The following is a 6,148-nucleotide window of genomic DNA, read 5'->3' on the forward strand; positions in this document are numbered from 1 at the left end:
AGAATATTGTCACCTTTGCTCCAAGGTTCCCATGGTGGTTATTTCCTGGCAGGTCTGCTTGCTCCCTCGCTTTGTCTTGCTGTTTAGTCTTGCCCAATTTGTTGACTCTGGGCTACTGAGCCCAGCAGTCTAAAGTATGAGATTTCTTACTTTGGCTACATGTTCCACTAGCTATAAGCCTTCAAACTTTTAAAATATCCCTACCTATGTGGTTCAGAGTTTTGGAGCTCTCCTCTGAACCTGTTTCATCTGGTATTCTGTGGTATTGCTGATGGAGATTTTCACTGCACTTCTACCTTATCCACCATCAAGCCCAGCCTCTGGAATTGACTTTGAATCTCAACTCTGGCTGCAGAAATTCTAGATTCTATTATAAAATTAGCTCTCCTTTCTTATCTGGTGAAGTGACTGGCAAATGATGGTAGAGAATGGAGGCATTTGCAATGAAAGACCTGTGCCTTTCTGGACTAGTCTGAGCTAGAAACAGAAACTGAATGATTGTCACAAGTTGAGAAAAAATTCATTGAAAGGGTTTGGGGCAGCCCCACAATAGCCAGAAATGTTGGGGAACTGGATATGGTCAAAAGGAGATTAGGTAACCAGGATCACAGTGGGAAATGTGGAGAAATCTTGGACATAAAACTAGTCTGGTAAGGTTTGTACTGCTGCAACCACTGATTCTGAATGCCAGAGCTTATATTGTGCTGGCTAGAATGGACACTACAGATTCCGTTTCCCCTGTGAGTGGGATATTTTTGTCACTACTTGCCTTTTTAATGGATACTTTACAGTTTCCTTTTCTCTGTAAGTCTATCCCTAGTTCAAAGTGAGACTATCACTCTGTATTTAAAGGAGGCTGGGAAGATGATTATCATATTTTCAAACTCTGGCACTTAGCTAGAGGTTTAAGATGGGGGGAATTCTCCAAGTGTGGAAAAGAGTTTCATTTGCTGGATAGTCCAAAGAAAAATGCTTATGGCATTTTGGTTTTATGCTATTGTTGGCAAAAGTAAGAGAATTAACTCTTTGGCATTTTAGATCTTGATATTAAAATATCATATTGGTTCAACACAAGAAATTGAGAGATAGAGGATCATAACAGAATTCTAGCCTTTTTCTTTGAGTGTCTGAATGAAGTGTCATTGACTCTGAGGCATAGTCACTCAGAATTTAGTGCAAAGGTTCTGAATCCTGTCTTTGAATCCAGGATCTGATATTTACAGGCTTGGTGACTTGAGAGTAGTTATTTGATCTCTCTCAGTCTCACTTTCCCCATTTGCAAAATGGAGATAGCTTTAGCACCTACCTATTACTTGTGAGATGATATTCACATATCTCTTAGAATAATGCCAAGCGTATAGTAATACTTAACAAATGGTAGGTGTTATGGCTAAATTGGAGAGAATTGAGATTGGGGATTGGCTAGAGAGTCAAAATGCAAGGACTACTGATGACCAGAATATACCAGGATATATCCTTGAAACCCTTCAAGGATAATTTGGGGGAAGAACGTCAAAATGAAAGATGATGAATCTAAGTAGGCTGACCTTTATCAAATAAGATAGACAAATTCCCAAATGCCAACTTGTCACAGGTACCTTAGCAGACAATCTGCTTTCAGAGTACATTTAAATAGGAAATTGCTCAGTGATCGCACATGGCAGACACACTCTGATGACCCAAATGACCAGTGTAAGCACAGCAATTAGGCAGTAGTTCTCTGGTGCTGCTATAACAGAAACACCACAAGTGGATAACTTTAACAAACAGAAATATATTCCCTCACAGTTTAGCAAACTACAAATCTGAATTCAGGCCCCAGCTCTAGGTGAAGGCTTTGTCTCGCTGTTGACTTTTGGAGCAGAACCTTGTCTCCTTTCAACATCTGTGGGCCTGGTGCTCCTTAAAGATCTACATGTGTTTTGGCATCAATCATTCCCTGGTTCTAGGAGGTTCTCAGATTACACCATTACATAATTGACAAAGTACATCATTATAGAATCGCAAACCATTAAGAAGCATGACCCAGCCAAAGTAACACATAATTTTTTTGGGAGGGACACATTCAATCCACGATAGGCAGTGCTGAAAAACGTTTATCTTCAGTTTACAGCAGTTTTTGGGAATTCTTTGTAGAACTGAAAAGGTGGGTGTTCTCAGACACAGATGATTTCACCAGCTATAGTTTTGATTGGAATTCTGGGGGACTCATCAATCCTTGGACACTTTCATATTTCTATTTTTGTTCCAGTTATTCAGCAAATAATACGTAGGTTTTTATTTCTGCTAAGTGCTAATTTAAGAAGCATCTCTTTTTAAAGCTATTTATTGTTAGAAAATATGAAAGATGCAGTCAGCCCATCTAAAAGGAAATGATTTGATGGTGTTGGCTGACTCACCTCTTCATGTATGTTATCACTTTTATTATTCTTTAGCATTTTTGCTAAATTAAGAAGAATGAGTCACTCAAAAAGGGAAGAAGGATTCTAAGAGACGCACCTACAACTGTTTTCCTATAACTGAGAATCATTTGAATTTATATAAGATGTTATTTCTGAGTTAGCATATCACCTCTAAAGAGGCTATGTTTAAGGCTAGGTTGCTTGTAAAAAAGCACTATTTAACTGTTTTCATGGAGGGATTAAGGACAGAATATATACACACTGGTCACCCAGAGAGAGGTTGAAATAATTATTTACCTCTTTAATGGAGGTTGTTGTTGTTGTTATGTGCCATCGGGTCGGTTCTGACCCATAGTGACCCTGGATAGGGTTTTCGAGGAGCAGCTGGTGAGCTTGAACTACCAGCCTTGCAGTTCAAATGGCTTTGCAGTCTGGTGCATTAATCCGCAGCGCCACACCAGGACTCCTTAATGGAGGTAGGGAATGTAATTAACCACTATTTGAATGTAATAGTTGAATATCCCATGGTAGTGATGATGATTCATACTTATTTCCTCCAGCAACTAGAGCAAAATTAAACCCAAGGCTTATGACTTTGGGGAAACTATAGAATGTAAAATTCAAAATTCATCCCATTTCCTGCCCTACTAGCTCATCATCTTTGTGATTCTTTAGTTGTTATTGTTGTTGTTAAGTGCCTTCGAGTTAGTTCTGACTCATTGTGACCCTGTATAGGGGTTCTGATGAGCGGCTGGTAGATTTGAACCACTGACCTTGCAGTTCAAACCGACCTTGTGTTCCAGTGCATTATCCCACAGCACCACACTGTGCAACTTGCAATTTTCAGGTCAGTATTGTTTTTCATCAGAGGCTTCTTAATTTACAGAGGAAATTAAAGGAAGTCAAATAGGTTTTTATTCTCAGGTTTCAATATGAAATTAATTGGTAGGGCTGCCTTGAACATCATGTTGAATGGCTCATAAATTTTCCTCTTGACACAGTGGGAAAGATTGATTAGTAAGCCTACCATGAGCTGGGGAGGAAAGAGTAGTGGCCTGAGTGTCATTCATTTTGCTATCTTCAGTTTGCATAAGGAACACAAGATTAAGAATAGCAATTGGATTCTGATTTTAGCTTGTTAAGTGCTGTTGAGTGGGTTCTGACTTATAGTGACCCTGTATAGGGTTTTCAAGGTTGCAAATCTTTACCAGAGCAGAAAGCCTTACCTATCTCACATGGTGCAACTGGTAGATTTGAACTACTCACCTTGTGGTTAGTAGCCTAACTCATGAACTACTACACTATCAGGGCTTGCAGCTGAGCATTTAATCACTGTGCCAGCAGGCCTTCTTTTTGTAAGTATATTGTTGTTTGATACTATCAAGTTAGTTCTGACTTATAGCGACCCTATGTACAATAGAATGAAACACTGCCTGGTCTGCTACCATCTTCACAATTGTTGTTATGTGTGGGCCCATTGACCACTGTATCAATCCATCCATTCAGGGTCTTTCTTTCCTTCACTGAACCTGTACTTTACCAATATGATATATTTCTCCAGGGACTGGTCCCTCCTGATAACATGTCCAAAAGATGTGAAATGAAGTCTCATCATCCTCACTTCTGAGAAGCATTCCAGCTGTACTTTTTCCAGACAGATTTGTTTGTTTTTCTGGCAGTACATGATGTATTCAATATTAGTTGAAAATGTCAAAATTCAAAGGCTAGGAGGAGAAGCTGAGCAGGGACAGAGAGAGAGGGAGACTGACTGGTAAATGACTGGGCAGATGCAACACAACAATCTTGAAATTTTGTGAGCAGCTTTGGCAACAGAAGGAACCTGCTGGAACAGAGTCACAGAGGTGACTGGAAGGAAGACAACAACAGTATCCATTCAGCTCAGCCACAATTCTATTCTTTGCAGCTATACACACTGGGCAAAAGCTGATGCCAGGTCCTATTCTACCTGGTTAACAATAGACAGCAGTCAACACCAGCCAAACCCACCCTAAACTGAGGTATAAGAAGACCAAATGATAACACTGCTTCTACTCTATTCTTGCCCACAGGAGATAGTTGGTGAGAGCCTAAGAACACACAAACATGCAATCATCAATTACATACAAATGTAACAATGCCACAATGTCCTGGAGACAACAGACAATTTTAGCTCACACAAAGAAAAATGAGACAATGACTCAAACAAATGACCAAGATGCAGAGCCAGAAAATGTTTCTGAGGAAGAAAATGTAATGGAACTAACTGAAAAAATAATTCAAAAGAATGATATTTAGGTACTTTCAAAGAAAGAGCAAGGAAAGCAAGAACACAGAAAAAACTTTGAAGAATTCAGGAAAACACTACAAGAACAAGCCAACAAATGTAAATTTTGAAACAATACAAAATCCACAATTAGAAATCAAGAAGATTAACGCTAAGATTTCAGAAATTGACATGACATTTAAAGTGCAAAGAAATATATTTGAAGCAGTGGAAACCTGTTAAAGATAAATCTTTCAATACTAATATGCTAGAGGAACAATCAGAAAAAAGAATGAAAACATCTGAAGAAAGCCATGAATAGGAACAACTTACAGGTGACCATAATTCCAGAACAGGAAGAGACATTAAAAAGCACAGAGAAAATTGTCAAAGAGTTGTTGGAAGAAAGTTTTCCTAACATCATAAAAGATAAGATAAGCATGCAAGAAGTTGAACAAACTCCAAACAGGCTAGATCCCAAAATAAAATTACCAATACTGATCATAATCAAACTTTCCAAAACCAAAGACAAGGAAAAACCCTGAGAGCAGCTTTGGAAAACCAAAAAGTTATCTATGAAGGAGAACCAAAGAGACTAAACTTTGATTGAGCAGGCGGGATGACATATACAAAACTCTGAAAGAAAAAAAAATGCTAACCAAGAATCATGTACCAAGCAAAGCTGGTCCTCAAATATAATGGTGAAATTAGGACATTTCGGGATAATCAGAAATGAAAGGAATTTGTAATGATATTACAAAAACTACTAAAGGGTGCTCTTTGAATTGAGAACCAACAACAGCAGACAACAACCTGAGAAAACCATTCATGACAGCACCACCCAGAACTCAATCCAGATATAGAAATATTTAAAGTAAAACAAACCTACAAGACTGAAAATAGGATATTAGAGATATAAATGTATAATGAAAAACTACAAAGAAAAAAGAGGGCATAGCATAGAGGCAGAACTTCCAAATGGCAAGGAAGTCAAGTAGATTTCAAGATAAAACAGTTTTAATCAGGGGAAAAAAAAATTACACGGTAATGTCAAAGAAATTAATGCACCTACACATCAAAATGAGAAAAGAGGAAAATTGAAAGATTTAGTAAATATTAACGCTACAGAAATGAAAACAAAACCCGCAAACAAAATTAACTCAGCACAGAAAATGAGGTGGAGTAAAGAAACCAGCAGTATCACACACACAAAAATACACAGCAAAATGGCAGCAATAAATTCATGGTTGGTTGGTTATGTGCCATGGAGTCGGTTCCGACTAATAGCGATCAAATGTAGAATTTCCAAGGCTGCAAATATTTACAGGTGCAGAAGTCTTCATCTTTCTGCCATGGAACAGCTGGTAGTTTCAATCTGCTGACCTTGAGGTTAGCAACCCAATTTGTAACCACTATGCTATACCTATAGACAATTACACTAAATGTAAATGGATTAGATGCATCAGTCAAAAGATTGAGCAGA

This window comes from Chrysochloris asiatica, unplaced genomic scaffold (genome assembly GCF_000296735.1).
Source record: "Chrysochloris asiatica unplaced genomic scaffold, ChrAsi1.0 scaffold00057, whole genome shotgun sequence".
In the NCBI taxonomy this organism is placed as follows: domain Eukaryota; kingdom Metazoa; phylum Chordata; class Mammalia; order Afrosoricida; family Chrysochloridae; genus Chrysochloris; species Chrysochloris asiatica.